Source organism: Mauremys reevesii, linkage group 7 (genome assembly GCF_016161935.1).
Source record: "Mauremys reevesii isolate NIE-2019 linkage group 7, ASM1616193v1, whole genome shotgun sequence".
NCBI lineage: Eukaryota > Metazoa > Chordata > Testudines > Geoemydidae > Mauremys > Mauremys reevesii.
In genome coordinates this window covers 123940644-123962941 of record NC_052629.1, presented here as the reverse complement: position 1 = coordinate 123962941, position 22298 = coordinate 123940644, and the positions used below count along the sequence as shown (strand labels likewise).

Genomic DNA, 22298 nt, shown 5'->3' with positions numbered 1-22298 from the left:
TATGTTAGGAACTGAATTGACTTAATTTAGATTCAGTGTACTGCAGAATATTTGATGTGATATTAAAAACTGGCTTCTTTAAAGGCCCCCACTGATATATTGTGGCTCAGTATCCATGGGAATATTACTGTAATTTTCTTCACCCATTCCTGACTCAGACTTATTTGAGAGCATCAGTCAGGCTTGGAGCAGCCTGCCAGTTAATGTATGCCAAGTGGCCTCCCCTGCTGTGTAAAGCTCCATTTCAGCTGTAATGACAATTTGTCAGCTTGTTCTATACTGCATTGTTTTGAATTGGCCCTTCCTGTGCCTTTTCAGACTCTCATCCCTTCCAGTTTGGGATTCCCTTATCTGACTGTTGCAGTTTATCTCCTGTACAATGCCACGTATACTTATATTGTACTATAACTAATAAATAGTAATCCTAATGACAAAGTAAGAAAGCATCTTGTCACCCTACAGGAGGTCCCAAAGCTTTGTGCTATCATTCCAGATTTACTGAGTCACTGGCTAGAGCAGAAGGGAGAGAGGGATTATGAGTTATAGTGGAAACTTCAAACTTTCTTTGAAGTAGTAAGTAAAAAGAAATACCATCTGTGAATGGATTGAGTTATTTTTGGATATTAATTATTTTTACAAAATCAAGTAATATCATGTCTCTTCTTATCACATAATAAAATCATAGACATGTAGGGCTAAACCACAAGAGGTCATTTAGTCTAGCTCCCTGTGCCGAGGCAGGACCAACTATACCTAGACCATCCCTGATAGGTGTTTGCCCAAACCTCCAGTGAGGGATTCCACAACCCGCCTTGGAAACATTTTCCAGTGCAGAACTATCCTAGTTTTCCTAATATCTAACCTAAATCTCCCTTGCTGTAAATTAAGCCTATTACTACTTGACCTACCTTCAGTAGGCATGGAGCACAATTGATCGCTGTCTTCTTTTTAAGAGCCCTTAACATATTTGAAGACTTACCAGGTTCTCCCTTAGTCTTCTCAAAACTAAACATGCCCAGTCTTTTTTTTAACCTTTCTTCATAGGTGTGGTTTTCTACTTTTTTTTTTATCATTTTTGTTGCTCTCCCCTGGGCTCTCTCCAATTTGTCCTAATTTTTCTTAGTGTGGTCCCAGAGTTGGACATAATATTTTATCTGAGGCAGTGGTCGCCAACCCATCAATCGAGATCGACTGGTTGATCCTGGAGCCTCTGCCAGTCAAGCATGATTTCCGGGCCGCTAAAAGTCTGGGGGCACAGCAGGACTCAGGCAGTCTGCTGTGGCCCCACGCTGCGTCCAGAAGCGACTGGCTGCTGGCACATCTCTGCAGCCCCTGGGTGGGGTGGGGAGAGGCAGCTTCATGCCCTGCCCCCACCACTGTATGCAGGCAGCGCAGGGAGACCCATTGCCCTCCTCCCCGCTCAGGGGCCGCAGAGACGTGCCAGCAGCCAGCTGCTTCTGGGAACAGCATGAGGCCAGGGCAGGCAGGCAGCCTGCTTGATCCCTACTATGCCACTGGACAGGAACTGCCTGTGGTAAACATTTCCCACCCTCAGCCTACACCTCGCACCTCTTCCCCTGCCCAGAGCCCCCTCCTGCACCCAAATTCCCTCCCAGACCCCTCACCCCCTCCTGTACCCCAATCCCCTGCACCAGCCCAGAGCCCCCTCCTGCCCCAAACTCCCTCCCACACCCCTCACCCTCTCCTGCTCCTCGATTACCTGCCTCAGCCATTGCACACCCCACAGTTAAGAATGTTACACTGATTTGTGACCATCCCTGAAGGATTTTGGATCTATAAACTACAAATGACAATAATAAAATGTAAAATTCATGAAATGTCCAGTGGATTCTATGAGATTAGGTGCACTGTGACCATGTGATCCAACCTCCCTCCCAGAGCTTGCACCCTTTACTCCTGCATCCCAATCCCCTGCCCCACACTCCAAACCTTTTGGTCCCAGCCCAGAGCCTACATGCCCTCCTGCACTGTTGCCCCAGCCTGGTGAAAGTGAGGGGGGAATAGAATGAGTGGGGCAAGGCCTTGGGGAAGGGGCGGGGTAGATCCTGGGTTGATAAATTCAATGTCATCTTGTGCATGAAAAGGTTGGAGACCACTGATCTAAGGCCTCACCAATGCCAAGTAGAGTGGGACAGTTACCTCCTGTGTCTTACGTATGACCCTTAATGCACCCCAGAATGATATTAATCTTTTTTACAACTGCATTACATTGTTGACTCTCATTCAGTTTGATCTGCTATAACCTTCACATCCTTTTCGCAACATTAATGCCTTGTTAGTTATTCCCCATTTTCCATTGTGCATTTGACTTTTTCTTCCTTAGTGTAGTACTTTGCATTTGTCTCCATTGACTTTAATCACGTTGTTTTCAGACCAATTCTCCAATTTGTCATGGTTATTTTGGATTCTAATCCTGCCTTCCAAAGTGCTTGCAACCCCTCCCAGCCTGGTGTGACCCACAGATTTTATAAGCATACTCTCCACCCCATTATCCAAGTCATTAATATTGACTAGTACTGGATACAAGACTGACCTCTGTGGAGCTCCCCCCACCACACACACAGTTTGATAGTGAACCATCGATGATTACTATAAGGTGGGTGCAAAAGTGGTTAAAGGACTACTCAGAGTAATTTCATCTAGACCACATTTCCCTAGTGTGCTTATGAAAGTGTCTTGTGGAACTGTGCCAAAAGCCTTTCTAAAAAAAGAAATATCACATCTATAGTGGTCCTATCCAGTGGGCCAGTAACCCTGCCAAAAAAGGAAATTAGGTTGGTTTGGTATGATTTGTTCTTAAATAATAGCCAATATGAATTTGTAATCACCTTTTTATCCTATAGGTGCTTTCAAATGGATTAATAATTTTGTTCCAGGTATCAAAGTTAGGCTGACTGGTCTATAATTCTCTGGGTCCTCTTTGTTCCCCTTTTTAAAGATAAATACCGTTTGACTTTCTTGACTTCAGTATAAGCCACTCATCACAGGCAAGGCTGGGTTTGGACCTGCTGCCTCTACCTATAGCAGAGCTGCCCCTCTGCAGCCCTCGTACCCTCTAGTGGGCCCTTCCTTCGGCCTGCAGCCTGAGGCTCTGCTAGGCTGGAGCGCCCCAGCACTGCTCCACCCTCAGTACCTTCCTCAGCTCCCCCAGGCAGCCTGGTCCCTCCCTCTCCAAAGGCTAAAGCGAGAGTGTCTGTGTTTCTGGCCCACTGCCCTCTTATAAGGGCCAGCTGAGCCCTGATTGAGGTGTGGCCACAGCTGAACCTACTTCCCCACTCAGCCTGGGAACTGCTTACTTCAGCAACAGCCCTCTCCTGGGCTGTTAAGTCCTTCCAGGCAGGAGCTGGTGACCACCCCACTACACCCTACATGTGTATTCTGTTCTTTTGTACTCAACCATAGCAATTTGTTCATGTTTCCACTTTTTGTAGGATTCCTTGATTATTTTTTTCCCAGGTCATTAAAGAGCTCCTGAAGGAGCCAAATTGGCCTCTTATTATTCCTTTATTTCCTTTGCATTGGGATAGTTTGCTGTTGTTCCTTTAATATTGTCCCTTGGAGAAACTGCTAACTCTCCTGAACTCCCTTTTCCCTTAGATTTTCTTCCCACAGGACCACACCTGCCAGTTCTCAGAGTTTTTTGAAGTCCATTGCTGCTCTCCTTCCATTCCTTAGAATCATGGAATCTGTCCTTTCATGATCACTTTAATGCAAATTGCCTTCCACCTTTAGATTCACTACCAATTTTCCTGCAAAGCAGAATCAAAATTAAAATGGCTGTGCCTCTGGTTACTTCCTCCACCTTCTGAAACACAAAGTTGTCCACAGTACATTTCAAGCACTTATTGGACATGCTGTGTTTTGTCTTATTACTTTACCAAGTACTAATTAAAGACAGTAAAAGTCCCCAATTACTACCAGGGCTTGTGTTTTGGATTTTTCTGTTTTAGAAATGCCTCCTCCATCTGATTTGGTGGTCTGTAACAGAGCCTTAACATGACATTGCCCTAATTTCCCCCACCCCCTTTTTTTATCTTTGCCTAGACACTTTAATCTGATCTGTCTCTCACCTTCTTCTGGACCTCAGAACAAGTGTATATATATTCTTGACGTATAATGCAAAACTTCCCCCCTTTTGTCTCTGCCTGTCCTTCCTGAACAAGCTGTATCCTCATACTAGTGTTCCAGTCATCAGATTTATCCTGCCAAGTCTCTGATGCCAATTAAATCATAATTTAGCTTATGTACTAATATTTCCAGTTCTTCTTGTTTATTTCCTATACTCCTTGCATTTGTGTAAAGACATCTAAGATGCTGAGCAGATTCCAGATTCCCCCAGTCTTGTCCCTCTTGTTGTTCCTGTGGCCCTCTTGTAATTTTCCAACTCCCCCTTCTTCCCCCCATGTAGCCTTCAGTTAAGGTCACCTTTTTTTATACCTACTAGTGGGCTTTTGTCATCTGCCACCTTTGAACCTAATCTAGATTGCCAGGTCTGTGTGCAAAGATGCTCTTCCTGTTCTTGGTCAGATTGATCCCATCTCTTCCCAATAGTCCTTCCCAGAAAAGCATCCAATGATCAAGGAAGTCAACACCCTCCTGTTGACATCATCTGTGTAGCCATGCATTCATCTCCAGGATGTGTGTATCCCTCCTGAGCCCTTACCCATCCTCCTAGTTGAAGATAAGAATACCTGCATCCCTAACCCCTTCATCTTTGCTCCCGGAGCCCTGTAACCTCAGGTGATCTGCTTAGGGTCAGACCTGGCAGTATCATTAGTGTCTGCTTAGATGAGCAGCATGGGGCAGTAGTCAAAAGGACCCATGAATCTCAGCAACCTTTCCATAATGTCTCGGGTGCTGGCTCCAGGCAGGCAACATGCTTCTGAGATTAATATCTCAGTTGATCTCCTTGACTGGTGTGTATCCTAGTAACCAAAACTAATCCTCAGTTATGCTATGTACAGGTAAGCTATATTACACACACAAAGCTATCTTAACATTATTAAGGATGCAAAGTCAAATACTCAAAAGTTAGGAAATGCCATAATTAAGATTGTCTGCAATCTTTATAATAGGCATCTCTGTAATATGACTCTGGATTTGATTAAAAGAATTCTAGGACAAAGAGTTTTGAATTGTGGAAAGAAGTGACATCTCTAGGAGACAAATGGCAGTAAAAAAGTAACATCCAGAGACTTAGTCACATGGAGTATGTAAATGTTATGTCAGATAAAAGTCCTGATTTTTTTAGTTTAGAGTAGAATTGCACATATTTTAGTACCGCAGCCATCACAGATAAATAGCAACAAATTTAATTTTGTCTTATTTTTATTTGTAACATGCTCTCAGATTAAAAATACTGTAAATAAATAAAATGGTGGAACTCATTGCTGCATTTTTCCTTATCTGCTCTCCCTGAGCTTTCAGACCAGAAACATGTTCCAGTTGCTGGAAATGGATATATTATCCTTCCCTATTACCGTATTTTAAGATAATGATACTTTTCTTTCTAAGGGCCCCATTCTCCCCTTTAAGCAGAGGGGAGCTGAAATCAAGATTTGGTTGAGGAGGCATGGAAGGGGGGGGGGGGAATCCACTGCAGACCTATATCTGTATAACTAGGTCACTGGTGTGAAAAATCCATGCTCATAAGCAACACAGTTAGACTGACCTAACCCCGTTTCTAGGCAGCTCTGTGTTGATGGGCGAGCTTCTCCCATTGACAAAGCTACCACCTCTCAGGGAGGTGGATTAACTACGCCAACAGGAGAAGCTCTCCTGTCGGTCTAGAAACCGACACTTAAGCACTACAGCTGCATTGGTGCAGCTGTGCTGATGCGGCATTTTAAGTGTAGACCTGCTCTAAGTCTACAGAATTTCCCTGTTCTCACTAAACCCCACAGAAACCCCTCTATAGGGATTCTGTGGGATCCAGATCTTCAGATTTGTGGAGGGAGTGTGGCTAGGCCTCTTTCCACAGTATGCTCCCACTTCCCCAAACCACAAGGGAAACTAGCAAATTTAGTGCAGATCTGGTTTCAGTCAGGTTTCCTGATTCCATGCTGTGGAATCACACTTTTGCTTGGAGTTCTGAGAACAACTAGGGTCAAGGGAGTTGCTCAAGAAGGGATAGAGGCACAAAGAGCCCCGCCCTTTCTCTCCCCGCACCCTCCGGCACTCCAGTGCATTGGCCAAGCACTCTTGTATTCCCCTGAGCATGAGAATTTAGCACCCAAAGTGGAACTAGCCCCTTGGAAGTGAGCAGGAAAGGCTAGTGAGGGAGCAGGTCCCTGTCTCTTGTTTCCTCTCCGCACTGGTCAACAAACTTGTCCAGGTACAGAGAAGAATACACGCTGCAACTTGCAGTTGAGTGAAAGAAAGATAACATGCTCTACTCCAGGAGGTATTGGGCACTAAATATCTTTGTAATCCTCCAATGTGGAGCATAGTCTTAAAAAGCGTAATTGAGAAATGCGTATTGTCAGACTTTATAGAGGACCACCCACATGTATCAGTTTTCAGGATGAGGGCATATTTGCCAAATTTCAGCTCAGTTAATTATTCAGCAAACTTTTAAACCTTGAAAACCAGGAGCAGCAAGTATTTAACAAGAAAACGTAGACGCTTTAGCCACAGTTGTTGGGGAAGTTTTCTTGAATGTATGAAACTGCATTGAGCAATAAATAGTAAGTTCCTCAATTATACTTGAGCTTTTGTGGGTGAATACCCACTTCGTTGGATGCATGCCTCCGACAAAGTGGGTATTCACACACTTAAGCTCATGCTCCAAAACGTCTGTTAGTCTATAAGGCGCCACAGGACTCTTTCCTGCTTTTACAGATCTAGACTAACATGGCTACCCCTCTGATACTCAATTATACTTGTGATTCATTTAGTTTAGGGCAACAGGTTTTTGTTTACAAGTATGTTGCTTAACAAAGTATGGAAATAGCTGATAAACTTGCTATCCTTAACTGAAAGAAGATCTAACAGCTCTATGCAACATTTGTGGTAATGAACTCTTATCCCTTCAGAGCATTTAATTAATGTATATACCAGCATATGAGAGCATCTAGGAAAAGTGGCAGCTTATCTTGTTTTACTATTGTATGGGGGCAATCATAGAATTCAAGATCAGAAGGGACCATTATGATCATCTAGTCTGACCTCCTGCAAGATGCAGGCCACATAAGCGGATCCACCCACTCCTTAAGCAAGCGACCCCTGCCCCATGCTTCGGAGGAAGGCGAAAAACCTCCAGGGCCACTGCCAATCTACCCTGGAGGAAAATTCCTTCCCGACCCCAAATATGGCAGTCAGCTGAACCCCGAGCATGCGGGCAAGACTCTCCAGCCATACCCTCTGGAAAAAGGCTAACAATATCCTATCATTGACCCATTGTACTAATTACCAGTGTGGCACTTAATTGACCTATTGACTAAGCCCGTTATCCTATCATACCATCTCCTCCATAAACTTATCTAGCTTAATCTTAAAGTCATGGAGGTCCTTTGCCCCCACTTTCCTTCGGTAGGCTGTTCCAGAATTGCACTCCTCTGATGGTTAGAAACCTTCGTCTAATTTCAAGCCTAAATTTCCTGACTGACAATTTATATCCGTTTGTCCTCGTGTCCACATTAGCACTGAGCTGAAATAATTCCTCTCCTTCCCTGGTATTTATCCCTCTGATATATTTAAAGAGTGCAATCATATCTCCTCTTATCCTTCTTTTGGTTAAGGAAAACAAACCGAGCTCCTCAAGTCTCCTTTCATACGACAGGCTTTCCATTCCTCGGATCATTCTAGTGGCCCTTCTTTGTACCCGTTCCAGTTTGACTTCATCCTTCTTAAACATGGGAGACCAAAACTGCACACAATACTCCAAATGAGGTCTTACCAACGCCTTATATAACGGGACTAGCACCTCCTTATCCCTACTAGAAATACCTCACCTAATGCATCCCAAGACCGCATTAGCTTTTTAACGCCACATCACATTGCCTACTCATAGTCATCCTACGATCAACCAGGACTCCTAGGTCCTTCTCCTCCTCCGTTACTTCCAACTGGTGCGTCCCCAGCTTATAACTAAAGTTCTTGTTAGTCATCCCTAAATGCATAACCTTACACTTCTCACTATTGAATTTCATCCTGTTACTAATACTCCAGTTTACAAGGTCATCCAAATCTCCCTGGAGGATATCCCGATCCTTTTCCGAATTTGCAATACCTCCCAACTTGGTGTCATCCGCAAACTTTATCAGCCCACTCCTACTCTTGGTTCCCAGGTCAGCGATAAATAGATTGAATAAAATCAGACCCAAAACCGAACCTTGAGGAACTCCACTGGTAACCCCCCTCCAACCCGACAGTTCCCCCTTCAATACGACCCTCTGCAGTCTCCCCTTTAACCAGCTCCTTATCCACCTCTGGATTTTCATTTCAATCCCCATCTTTTCCAATTTAACCAGTAATTCCTCATGCGGTACCGTATCAAACGCCTTTTACTGAAATCAAGATATATTAGATCCACTGCATTTCCCTGGTCTAAAAAATCTGTTACTTTCTCAAAGAAGGAGATCAGGCAAGCAATCTGTGCTTTGTTCTTGTAGTTACCTTAAAGCTAAGAGTTTTCTTTGCAGCTGTAAAGATGCTATTAGAGTAATTATAGTCCTATTCTGACACCACGTAACTATATTGGTGTATCAATAGTTTTATTTCAGCTTTTATAGTGTATCAGGAGACATATCATCCCTTTTAGTGTCTGTTAGCCCTCATTTAACTCAGAGTTTTGAAACTACTTCACTGATGTCAACTTGAGTACTAAATAATTATGATTGTTTAGATTACTAAAAAAAACCATAATCAGTAGGAACTCTAAATAGCATTAGCTGCTTTTGTCTATCCATTTTAATGCTATATGATTGAACTTTATATAATGCAGTTAAATTTCCCATGATTTCTTTAGAAGTCGGTTTAGGTTAATTTATGTGATACACTGAGTACATTGTCTATTGTAAGTTGTACAGTAGAGTTGTCAGTTTGGAAATAAACTATTTTCATCTTACCCTCAATATTTCAGAAGGTTTTAGCCTTAAAAAGAATTGATAGCTTTGCCATAGAGCTTTTGTCTATCTGATCACTGCATGGATTTATATATTGTGACAGACCCAGACCAGTGGGGTACAGGAGTCTGGTCGAGGGCAAATATACTGGTCACTGGATGAGTAGTTTTCTGTTCCCTGAGTGACCAGAGCAGGGGCTGCACTAGAGTAATCAGGAACCTGCTAGAACCAATTAAGGCAGACAGGCTGATTAGAACACCTGCAGCCAATCAAGGCAGGCTAATCAGGGCACCAGGGTTTAAAAAGGAGCTCACTCCAGTCAGGTGGGAAGGAGCCAGAGGAGAGGAAGTGTGTGAGAGGAGCTGGGAGGGAGAGGCACAAGGAGCTGAGGGTGAGCTGCTGGAGGACTAAGGAGTACAAGCATTATCAGACACCAGGAGGAAGGTCCTGTGGTGAGGATAAAGAAGGTGTTTGGAGGAGGCCATGGGGAAGTAACCCAGAGAGTTGTAGCTGTCATGCAGCTGTTACAGGAGGCACTATAGACAGCTGCAATCCACAGGGCCCTGGGCTGGAACCCGGAGTAGAGGGCGGGCCTGGGTTCCCTCCAAACCTCCCAACTCCTGATCAGACACAGGAGAAGTTGACCCAGACTGTGGAGAAGATCACTGAGGTGAGCAAATCTGCCAAATAAGTGCAGGACCCACCAAGGTAGAGGAGGAACTTTGTCACAATGTATTTATTTAATCTGTGAAATTCACTAATAGTTTAGCAAGCTTCAAAGGGGTTAGGCGTTTGTATGAAGACAATATTTGCAGTCACACTAGCAAGGTTAAAAATCCTTGTGCTTGAGGGCATAAACTGAATACTATCTGAAGTCAAAGAGGAGTTCCTTCACCTTTTATGGCACAGTATTAAGCAATGGAGAAGAGTGCAATATCAAGTATATCAGAGGCAGGATACTGGATTTGACAGCCGAAAATGGTCTGTTCTTACGTGGCATTTCCTATGTTCTTTTGTGCTAAAACAGGATACATTTTTGATTTTTGTCTTTTTTCCATCATACCATTTTTTTTTCACTGAAAAGATTTTAAAAAATGGCCAACATATAGTTTTGGTTTAGTTCATCCATCTAACTTACACAGTTCTAAAAACTAAGGCTATTTTACTTATTTCTTGTTCACATTGTTATGGTTTAAAGTTTCTCATGTTATGCACTACATATAGAGGACTATTGTGATATCTTTATATCTTTTGAATACATTTTTGGTGAAGATAACACACACAGCACACAAGTGCAGTCAAATAACACACACACAGAAATGCAGATAAATATACAAACTCAAAGACAAATTTTCAGACATAGTGAGCATCTGCACTCATTGGCTTCCTCAAGCATGCTCAAGACCTTATAGAATCAAGCACAAGAAGAGGTAACATGGAATTGATATAAAATAAAATACAGTATGAAAATAAATTAACAGTTTAAACCCAGTGTAACTTTTCATGAAATAATGTAGTGCGTATGACACCGATACACTTTTGATATAAATAGTTATGTATAGGCAATATCAGTATTCAAGTCACTTTTAAGATGGTTCAATAAGTTTTCCTAAACTGCTTTGTGCTTTGGTAATTCACTTTGTATTTATAGATTACTCTTTCAGAAGATGATGGATGCAGTGAATTTTGAACATTCGTGTACCCGTCTTCTCTCTCATAGATTTCCTCTGTCCCTCAGTCTTTACTAACTGTACATTATTAATAGAAATATGTGGATTTGTGGATTTATAAGGGAAAGATAAGCTGCAGGGGAGACTTGTGTTATTAAGTACCTATATGGTTACGGGGATTATCTTTTCCTGATGATGTAGGGCTTGAATTAAAGTCCTACATTGATATGCAATACATCGTTATGCAACATTTGTGTAAACATGTCTTTTTGCTTGTTTCTGTGGTATGGAATAAAAATTCATGTTTACAGTGTTACAACTGAGTAGTTAGTCATCCAAGTCCTCTGAGGTGCTGATGGGTTGGATCTGTGTGCAAAACAGGTGCGGACTTCCTCTTCCAGACAGTCAGTTCTGTACTAAAAAGCAGTCATTGGTAAAAACAGGCCAAGGCACATGTATTATTTGCCTTTTTTTTTTTTTTAAACTAAGTGTGGTGGGGCCTACAGGCATTGGCTGTCCCCTGCTGCCAGCCCCACTGCCTTGACACACCCTGCTCTAAGAAGGAACCCTGCTGGAAAGGAGGAGCAGCGAGTTCAGACCTCCAGGGTTGCTCAGAGAGGCCTCCCATGATCAACTGCAGGCAGAATCAGTGAGAGTTGGTCCTCTGGCACCTACAAGGGCCAGAAACAGATGGAGGCCAATCAGAGCTCAGCAGGCCAGATAAAAAGGGTGGACTGCTTTTATTAGGTGCCAGTTAGGAAGCCATTAGAGGCAAGGGTGTTCCTGTCCTTACCTAAGTAAGCTGGCCCAGTGAGGGACCTAACCTTGACAACACAGCCATGGATCTCTAGGAAGGGCTAGTGTTTAAATACTATAGAGTTTAATGCCCAGCTGGCTATTTTGAGTTGAGATTTAATTTGTTTTTTTGTTAGCTGCAGAAGAGGTCTGGACTGAGAGGTGACTTGGGTGGAGGACTTGGCCACAGTAACAGCAAACCATTGAGGAACCAGGAACAATAAGGAGGGCTGGAGTGGAAGAGTCACTGCAACCTGACATAAGGTGTACCCTGGGGAGTGAGTGCATGTGTTTTAAGCCAGAATGTACATGCCATAAAAATGTTTCTAACAGGAAGTTGGCAATTTTTCTTTAAATGTACATGTCATGGAGCATGAACAAAGGCCATACTCGCTGAAACAATTTTTTCACTACATACCCTTTATAAAGCCACACATGCATGCACAGGCTACTTAACAGCAGGCAAGATGACATGAATACACTGTTCACTTGGAAAACATGAATCAAGTGTAGCTTTAGATGAATTGCTTATGCTGTACAAAAAACAGTGTGAATAACATGAATTACTGTAAGGCCCACTTTAAATTAATGAGTTCAGTGTTCTAGGTACTCTGCCGCTGCTATGCATGAGTAGTTACCCTCTTAAGAGATAATGCAGGTGAAGAGATACATTGCTTGCTTACCAGTTTACATCATTAGAGATAACAGCAACAACCCTTGTTCGTGTGGACTGATTATTTGAGTTTTCACAAGGATTTCACAGATCTAGAACAACAAAGGCTATATTCTCCTCTCCACTAGGTAGCTTGAATGAGTGCAAAGAATTAGGATTTAAGGGCCAGTTAAAAGAGGGATGGCAGTTTCTTCCACCCTGTAGTGATTTGTCACCGACTCTGTTGCATTAATTCCCTACCTGCAGAAACTTGCAGCGAGGGTGGGAATGGTTTGGGGGAGGGAGCACCTGTTCTGCGCAGCATGCTTTCCTTGCAAGGCAGAAAATGTCAAGCTGCAAATTACTGTGTACATCAGTGCTGATATTTTCAGCATTAACTCCCCTGCCAGGAGTTCCAGATATCTACTGGCAGGGGAGAATCATACAGGACAGGATGCTAGGGGATCTAATGGCAGCATAGTACAAGAGAGAAACATGCTCAAGGCTTGTATGTGGGTGAGGGGTGATTTGTGAGTTGTGCAGAGGCATCATGATTATACCAAATGATCCAAGCTCTGCAGGGCTTGGGCCCAATTTTTCATAGATTTTTGTCCTTCATGAGATCTGGGGGAAAAGAGAAGGCAGCTGTGGACTGCTCACCCTCTTTTGTATATTGGTGAGATAAGAGGGTCCCCATCCCATGTAACCCTGGGGGCAATCACTCCAGAATATGACCCCTTTCAATAGTATGCAAACCTACAGTAAAGATAAGGAGCAAAATTCTATTGACTTCAGTAGGGTCAACTGAACATGAGCTGCCAATATGATGCTGTGGCCATAAAAGGGAATCTTGAGCAGGTTATTTAGCCTCTCTTTTTGGTACTGTTGTGACTGCTGCTGGAATGTGGTGTCCATTTCTGGTGTCCACAATTCAAGAACAATGTTATAAATTGAAGAGGGTTCAGAGAAGAGCCATGAGGACGATTAAAGGATTTGAAAAACATGACTTATAGTAATCAACTCAAAGAGCTCAATCTATTTACCTTAACAAAGAGAAGGTTAAGGGGTGACTTGATCACAGTCTATAAGTATCTATCTACCTGGGAAACAAATATTTAATAATGGGCTCTTCAGTGTAGCCGAGAAGGTATAATATGATCCAATGGCTGGAAGTTGAAGCTAGACAAATTCACACAGGAAATAAGGCATACATTATTAAAAGCGAGCCTAATTAATTGTTGGAACCATTTACCAAGGGTTGTGGTGGATTTTCCATTACTGTAAATTTTAAAATCAAGATTGGATGTTTTTCTAAAAGATGTGTTCTAGGAATTATATGTTACATGGCCCGTGTTGTACAGGAGGTCATACTAGATGTCACAGTGGTCCCTTCTGGCCTTGGAATCTATGAACTGACAATAGAATTTGGGCTAAGATCTGTTAAAAACCTGTGATATTCCAATGCCTGGAAAAAGGTGAATCTGAAATAGTCAGTCCTGAAGAGAGTGTTGCTTGGGTCTAGTTAACTCACAAGGAGTGAAAGAAATGCAGAAAACTTCAAAGTGGTCAAAAGAGGATTTTGCTGTGTTTATTTTTTCATAATTGATCAGTCATGTTTTGGCCTGTAAAATCTAGTGTATAATGTTAATGCCACGGCCTGATTCTCCTATCCCTACCCTTGGAGTAAATCAGGATCAGATCCACTGAAGTCAGTGGGAATTACATTTGTGTAAAGCCTGTGTTGGTGAGAAAAGAATCAGGCCCAGTGAATTCCCAGACTTTCCTTTCATTTTTACATTTCATAATCTTTAACTTAGAGTTTAGGAAAGAGAGAAGACAGAGCAATGGAGTAAACTACTTAAAGGGAGCAGATCTCACTGTGGAAATGGCATGGTGCCCAGGGATGCTTTGGGGAGCCTAATAAAATAAACATTGCTGCTGGTTGTGATGGTACCTTGAGAACAGCTCCATATGTTTCAGGCCCACCAGATAACAAATGGCAATATGACAAAAGGAAGAGAGCGAAAGTAGCATTAAATAAATATTTTTTTTAATTGGCTTGTACTCACCTCCCAGTGTGAGGCAGAAATTTGATTTGGCAGAAAAAGCAATATTTTTAATTGCCTTGTCCTGATCTCCTTGTTGTGATGCTTTATCCAACTGGCAACTTGACATCATCATGCATATGTTTTATATGGTCCTTGTATGCTGTAGGCCAAGTTAACAGATCCAGGTAACAGCATACATCTTTCATAGAAATCCCCCAAACCATCTTGCTGTTGTCTTGTAGGTTTACACAATCCATCATATTACAAACTAGCAGGTCAAATTCTGCTGTCAGGCATATTTGTTTTAAATCTGGAGTAAATCCAGGGGATAGAATCCTGTATACATTGAAGATGTTGAATACATGACTCTCCCTTTGTTGGTCTTAAAAAAGGCTAATCTTACCTGCCAAATCGACTTTACCTAACAAGCATTTTTTAAAGATTCTGGTAATAAATATTGCTACCTGAAGGCACTAATCCCCGCTTCCCTGCCCCCAAATCTTACATGTAGCCTGTATTAATTCTTGCAAAATTTCAAGGTAGGGTACCTAAACTGAATTTTCTCTAAAAACAAATCCCCCAATAGCAGTGCCGTTTGCAAGTAATATGTTTGCTCTGAAATGGAATTTGAGGATTATTGATTGTTACATTTATAAGTTTGTGTAATGTGTACCCCTGCCAGAGACCGAAAACAAAGCAATAAAACATGTTTTGCATATGTCAGGGCAGGATGCCAGTGTGCAGAGATCACAGTAAAAGGAGCAGGACAAGCCAATACAAAATGCTTCTTGCTTTTGTAGCTATTTGGAGACATTCTTTTCATGCTTCAGTCCCCTGTAGAGGGTCAGATCCTCAGCTGTATTTGCAGCTGAAGGTGGGCACTGTAGAATCCTTTATACCACCACCAGCTTGAAGCCATGTGACTGCTGTTCCAATGCCCACTGTAAATTAGAACAGCCTGAAAGCTGATCTAATATGTGTTGCCCCCCAGAGACTGTTCTGACAGCCAGGAATCTCAGTGACTTCAGGACGCACTGGAAATACCCCCGTTACTGAGGTGGTGTAAGATCTGCTGTAGAGGCCATATGCCAAAGACTGACCACGCTGACTTTAAGGCTGCTTTGAGCCACTAGAACAGTGCAAAGAAGCTGGCATGCGGAACACTCCAGATGGAGTCCGAAGAATTATCCTGAACTTACACCAGGGTGACTGACTGAAAGCAGAACTAGTCCACCACCTCTGCTGTGCTGGATACTGCTCATTTATGGGTCTCAGAGCAGCAGCTGCATCAAAGAATGAGTAGGAATGTTTGGGGAGGATACCTCAGGGGCCGGTCAACAAAATCAAATGCCTTTCAGACCATATTCTGAATATATATTTAAGGCCACTCATACTGAGCTGAAATCTGAAAGGGATCTCTGTAAAGAGCTACAAAAGCAAACCGCATTTGTATTGGCTTGTCCTGTTCCTCTCACTATGATCTCTTCACATTGGCACCCTGGCACTGAAAATGCAAAGCATTTTTGATTCCTTCATTCTCATTCTGTGGCAGCAGTGCACATAGCAGACTGTTTTTTTTATAGCAGACTCTGTACATCTATTATACAATTACAGTCAACTCTCTTCACTCCCCTAGTTCCTTTTCAAAGCAAATACATTACTCACACTTGTGGTATTGCTAATGTTGGTTGTTTTTGGAGGCAATTAGATTTTGGTACCTAGCCTGACCTTTTTAAATAAAGGTGCCTGACAGCATGGTTGGTTGGTTGCTTCGGTACACTCAGAAAGAAATATTACTGTGAGTACATCTGTAGAAAACCTTTGGTGAGTAAATGGGTTAAGGTTGATGAGGCTGAATATTTGACCAGAATTATTGTATGGATATCAGGGACCAAGTTTTTTAAGACCAAGGAATGAAAAGTTACACTGGGCTAGATTCCATCACCTACACTGATTGAATAGCACCTTAGTGCTGTGTAATCCCATTGATTTCCAGGAGACAACTCCTAAAGGGAAGGCACTACTCATTATAAATGAGTAAGGAGTGGAAGAGACTAGTCCCTAATCAACAGCTGGAATTTATGAAAGATCTTATTTTAATGTGGGATAATAGCAAGAATTCTGAAGACACAGCAGCAACATAAAGGTGGCAACACAATATAACAGCAGCATCCCTTACAAACACACCAGCTGTCACTAGAATATTGTTGGGGTTCCCTCCAAGACCTTTTCCACTAGGCTTATCCAGATACCTTTTCCAGTTCTGAGAGAACACTTCATCCAATGCCCTGGGATCCAAAACACACAGTTTGACTATAGATTTCACCACTTAGGTATTTTTTATTTAGCATGCAGCAAAGCTATGCTGAGCTGATTAGACTCAAGCGTAGAGGATGGATACAGGATGTTTCACACATGACTTTCCTTACTGCCAGGCCCACCTACTGTCCCTAGGCGCTGATAGTCAAGCTGGGTGCTTTCCATCTCATAGATCATCTCCAGTAGTAAAGGTTTTACAGGCCAAATAATGCCCTCATTGACACCTGTGCAAACCCATTGGTTTTAGGTTACACCTTAAGTGACAGTCATTTTTACCCTATTTGTGAATAAGTGGTATACGTTCTCAGCCTATACAGTTTAAACTTTTTTTTTAATTTCAGCCAAAACAGTTCACCCATTTCCAAGAATGAGATTAGTGAAAAATTGTTTTGCCCACGGTAGAAAATTCTGGTGGCCATTTTAAAAGAAATTCCAGCAACCTTATGCTTTGAAGCAGACACTTGAAATTTGGCACAGAGTGGCATCTATTGCTGTCCCTGTGAAAATCTGCCCAAATCTGGCTAATTTTGCAGCTAAGAACTCCAGTGATTCTATCTGTACTGAGCATACTGCAGCCTGGGGCTGAGTAGGACTTTCCCAGCAGTTACAGCTCTGGGTGGCTGTGAGCCATGCCAGATCCAGACACCAGAAATGAGAACATGGAGACTCTCTGCTGTCTTCTGAATGAACCCTGTGCAGAACCCAGGCAGCCTGAAAGAGGAAGTTGTCTGATTCAATGCAGAGGGGACAAGTGCCAGGCCTATGTGTGGGGAATAGATTGGTATGAGGAGTAGGGTAGGGGGAAACTGTGACTGGGAGCTGGGCAATAGGCTGGAACTTGCTGGGCAAGGAGACTGGGATGAGAAGCCTGAGGAGTGGAGACTGGGACTGGCTAGATAAAATAGGACTAAGACAAAGAGCCAGGATGGGAAAGAAGTGGGCCTGGGATAGAAAGAGGTTGGAGGAGAGAGGTCAGAATGGGTCACATTTACGGGATAATGGCAGAACAGTATGTGCCCACTACAGCATGCTCCCTTCCAGAGTCTGGAATCGAACCCAACATTTCTGAGTTTCACCATTCCTCTGCTGTCAGAAAATATATGAGAAAACCACTGGCAACGTGTATCATCTGCCTTTAGTGCTGGTCCATATAGAGGATGACAACCTACTATTGCCACCAGTTACTGCATTAGCTCAAGTAGCAGTAGTCTGTGTGGTGAATCTAAAGATTCCAACTCTGCTGATGAACCACGTGGGTATCAGTATAATGCCTCATGACATGCTTTCTGGGTTTTGTCAGTTTTTTTTAAAGCCTTGGAATCTATGAAAGAAATCAGATCCTACATGTTTCAGATGTTCCTACATGCACACAGATACAGGATATTTTTGACTTTAATCTGTCTGTACAATGAGGATGACTCCACCTCCTCACCTCACCAGGGTGACCAGACAGCAAATGTGAAAAATCAGGACTGGATGGGGGCCTATAGGTGCCTATATAAGAAAAAGACCCCAGAATTGGGACTGTCCCTATAAAATCGGGACATCTGGTCACCCTACACCTCACAGAGGTATAGTGAAGATAGATTAATGTTTGGGGAGCACTCAGATACTATAACAATGAGCACCATAGAAAAGTCCATGAGGAAATTAATAATTCTGTCTTCAGAGCGGGGTTTGAAGTGTGCAGTAAATAAGGCAGCATCCACATATTGAGCAATGAGGAGAAAACAAAATATTGAATAGCGGCTCATTAAGTGAGCATTGTCCCTCCTGTACATGGAAAGAGGTCCAATGGAAAAAATAGCATGTGATCATGTAATTAAAGACTATATCATAATGCATATGCACAAGGCAGCTGAATTAAGGTTGCACAAGCAAGTTTAATTCTTTATTTTCTATCTTTAGAGTGCTTGACTCTGCAACCCTAATGTTCTTTTTACATGGGGGAGAAGTGGATTTTTTGTGATATATATGAATGTTATAGACATTTTTACTCAAATGAAATGTATTTTGATGGTTCTGAATGTATCAGGATTTTTATAACTCATTCAATAAAAATTAAAACATCTTAATTTTGGCAGGACTGCTATGGTTGGAATGAAGGGTTCTCTACCCATCAGTATGACTGTGACTCCCACTATATTAGGGGAGGGATGCAAGGCCCAAAATTCAGACCCAGAATCATCTCTTCTGCAGACTATACTTTATCTCTTGTGGTGTTTTCCCTTAGCCTAAAGTAAGTAATTTGAGTCTGAAAGTAAACAATTGCTCTTCATTTATGGCAAAACATAACTTGTATATAATGGGTTTGCTTTGATACATGTTATGTTCCACCCTGATCTCCAGTATTTAGTAAACTAGCTGCTCCAGGTTTGCTAGAATTAGCAGTGTCTGCCGGCATGGTTCATTGCTTTCATATTTTCAAATCTTTTTGCTTGATCTATCAGTTCCCTGTCTCTTTTGTTAGCACAAGCTTTGCTTTCCCGTCCTTTTCCTCCTTGTTTCTTAGTTCTTACATTCTTAGCACCTTATCTTTTGTTTCTGGTTTCTCTATCTTCTCCTCCAGTATTTTAGCTGCAGTGTTGCCATTAGTAGGGTGCATCATATCTGTGATATAAGTAAGTAGTCTGCTTTGTAGTCTGTACTGACGATCTCTTCCCACTTTCGACATTATAATTCTTCTCTATGGCTGTTCTCAGCATACTTTAGTGGTTTATTTTCTTCTGAATTTTCAGCTTTAAGATCCTCCATTACAGAGGTAATTGGAAGATGCAGTTATTAGGTTTTATGTCTTTTTAATCAAAGTTCCACTTTTATTAGATTGTTGGTGACATTTCTTTTGCAGATATGTGCTGTTGCTTTGCAGATGCCTTCCTTTTCATGGCTGCTACATATGACAGTGGTTAACAATTAATGAATTATATACTGTGTAGTGATGATAGATTAATTTCATACCAGAGGCACTGATGGTATTATATTTACTGTTGAACTGTAATTTTGCACAGTCACAGTAGTGAACAGTCATCTTTCTCATTTCAGGAGGAGTCAGGAAGTCCTTGTGTTCCTTGAGAAGCAATCAGAATCTGACAGGTATTTGGAAGGAGGTGACTTCTAACATACTAGTTATGTTCTACAATCCTTTTTTGTTTTAAATGAGAATAAGACCTCAGACTTTGTGGGATAATTCCCCACCTTCAGTATATGTGGTATACATTTCAAAAACTACTGTCAGAGTGCTTCTTGAGCCTTCCATTATAATGTCCCATCACTCAGGAATCAGCTTGGAGTATAGTGCTGTGGAGTTCGAACAGATGAAAATCATTGTATAAATATAAAATACTGATGGTTTGTTTTTTTCACTGCTTCTCAAATAAGTGACAATTAGGAATCTTGGAATTTGATTAAAAGATAAATTAACACAAACATTTTACCAGTATCAAATGATGAGATTTCCTATTCTTAAATAAAGTCTAGCAATGCAACACATCTTATGTATACGTTACTTAGAAATAGTAATTTGCAACACTTTGCTGTAATTAACATTTTTTCTGATGGAGTTACTAGGCCAAATTTTCTGCAGGTGTAAATCCCTCCAGTTACTTCATTTGTATTCTACTTATTTATGTCACCAGAGCATTTGCCCCATGATGCATAGGCAGATTAGTTCCCCCAAATAATATATAGTATTTAGCTGAAACTGTGTAGTTAGTAGGGCTAGTCAAATTTTAAGATATTAGTTTGCAAATATTTTCACAAATAAAAGCTTTGAGTTTGGTTTATATTATTTTTGGTGACACAAAATTGTGTGAATATATGAAATACAAGGTGCGTATGAATCTTAAAAGGTTTATTATGTGTGACTATGTGAACAACTAGTCACCAGGGGGGAGGGATAGCTCAGTGGTTTGAGCATTGGCCTGCTAAACACAGGGTTGTGAGCTCAATCCTTGAGGGGGGGCATTTAGGGATCTGGGGCAAAAAATATCTGTCAGGGATAATACTTGGTCCTGCTAGTGAAGGCAGGGGACTGGACTTAATGACCCTTCAAGGTCCCTTCCAGTTCTATGAGATAGGTATATCTCCATACAAGGTGTTAGTGAATCCCAAAATTGTTTGTGAATCTTAAAACTATTTTTAGCACAAACTGATATGCACCCAAAAATTCATGCTAAAAGTCCATTATTTGGTATTCCTCATTCTCTACATTAAAAAGTTTCAGTAGTCCAATCAGAAAGTAGTTACAATACCATATGACTTAAGTGACCAATCACATACTATGAATAATAAATGGCAAATCCTCAAAGTGAACAGGGTGCAATAAGCTAGGCTGAAAATTGTTTGTCCAAATGATGAATGTCTTTGCAGAAATCAGGATTGGTTTGCCAAGAAGAAAGGACTAAATTCACAACAAAGATTACAACAAATAATTTGACTAGCTATGCAAAATCATGTGCCATCTCTGTTCATTCTAGCACTTCACTTTCTCCATTGTAGAAAGTATCCATTAGATCAGGGATTCTCAACCTTTTTCTTTCTGAGGCCCACACGATATGCTGTAAAATCTCCACGGCCCACCTATGCCACAGTAACTGGTTTTCTGCTGGCACTGGGGAATAGCTAGCAGGGCAATTGCTGCAAAGCTACATTGTTCACGCTTTGGCTTCAGGGTGCGGCTTTGGCTTTCTGCCTTGGGCCCAAATGAGTCTAATGCTGGCCCTGCTTGGTGGACCCCCTGAAACCTGTTCGCAGCCCCCCTAGGGGGCCCCAGACTCCTGTTTGAGAACCACCGCATTAGATCTCTGCTCTTGATGTTACTGTTAAATGATTACCGCATGCTCTGAGTATATTGTTTGAGTATATTAGACCTTTACACTCCTTTCTGGCTAATTTAACCAGCAAATTCATTGAAAAGTAAACAGTGTTGCCAAATGTACATTGTTGTAATACATTTCTCAAGTCTTTACCACCATGTCTCTTCTCCACATTTATAAGCACGTAAGGAGCTTTCAGTAAGAGACAGTCTTTACTAGAACATGCAGCTTAATATGACCTTTATAAAAGCATAAGAGAGAGTTTTATACATTAATCAGTGCTTTGCTGTTATTGCTTGAAAAATTAATCTGTCAGATGCATGCATTCTAATCAGCCAGAGATATCAAGTGCTCATTTTTGCCTAGATGTATTTGTCCCTAACGTAAGCACAGATAATATTTTGGACAGTGCTCAAAAAAGAAATCCCCCACTTATCACATAATTGCTCTAAAACAATGATAAAGCTGCACTTTTTCTTTTGATTTAAAGAGACTTTGCACTCTTGCCTGCTTACTTTCCACAGCAGCTTTAATGTCCTCCATAGATGGCCTGCTCCTGGTCCCATTTGTTAAGACCTGCTTAATTAGGAAGCCATCTGGAGTAGAGCAGTGCAAATCACTGATTTTTGGTTTTTGTTGGTTTGATAGCCAACCCAGGGGGGGGGAATTTTGTTTTGAGTCAACCTGAAAGTACTTTTTTCAAAATTTTCAGTGAATCAAAAAAAATTCAGTTAATTTTCAGGTTAAATGAAATGTTTTGTGTGACCTGAAGCAAAATGTTTTGCTTTGAGGTTTATCAGTTTAAAAACTACCATTTATAATGAAAATACATTTCTAGTTCAAAATGAAATGTTTTGATTTTTTTTAAAGTGTCAAAATGGGACAATTTTTTTTTCAAAATTTTTTGATCAAAA

The 22298-nt window shown here is 41.6% G+C and overlaps 1 long non-coding RNA gene across 3 annotated transcripts in view; it reads left to right on the top strand.

Moving 5' to 3' along the window:
• LOC120369160 overlaps positions 1-22298 on the top strand; it is a 73891-nt gene that overhangs the window by 2618 nt on the left and 48975 nt on the right. For all 3 annotated transcript variants that reach the window (XR_005582976.1, XR_005582975.1, XR_005582974.1), the window contains exons 2-4: positions 11689-11829; positions 18655-18809; positions 19613-19663. This is a non-coding gene — a long non-coding RNA (uncharacterized LOC120369160). The remainder of the gene's footprint in view (positions 1-11688; positions 11830-18654; positions 18810-19612; positions 19664-22298) is intronic.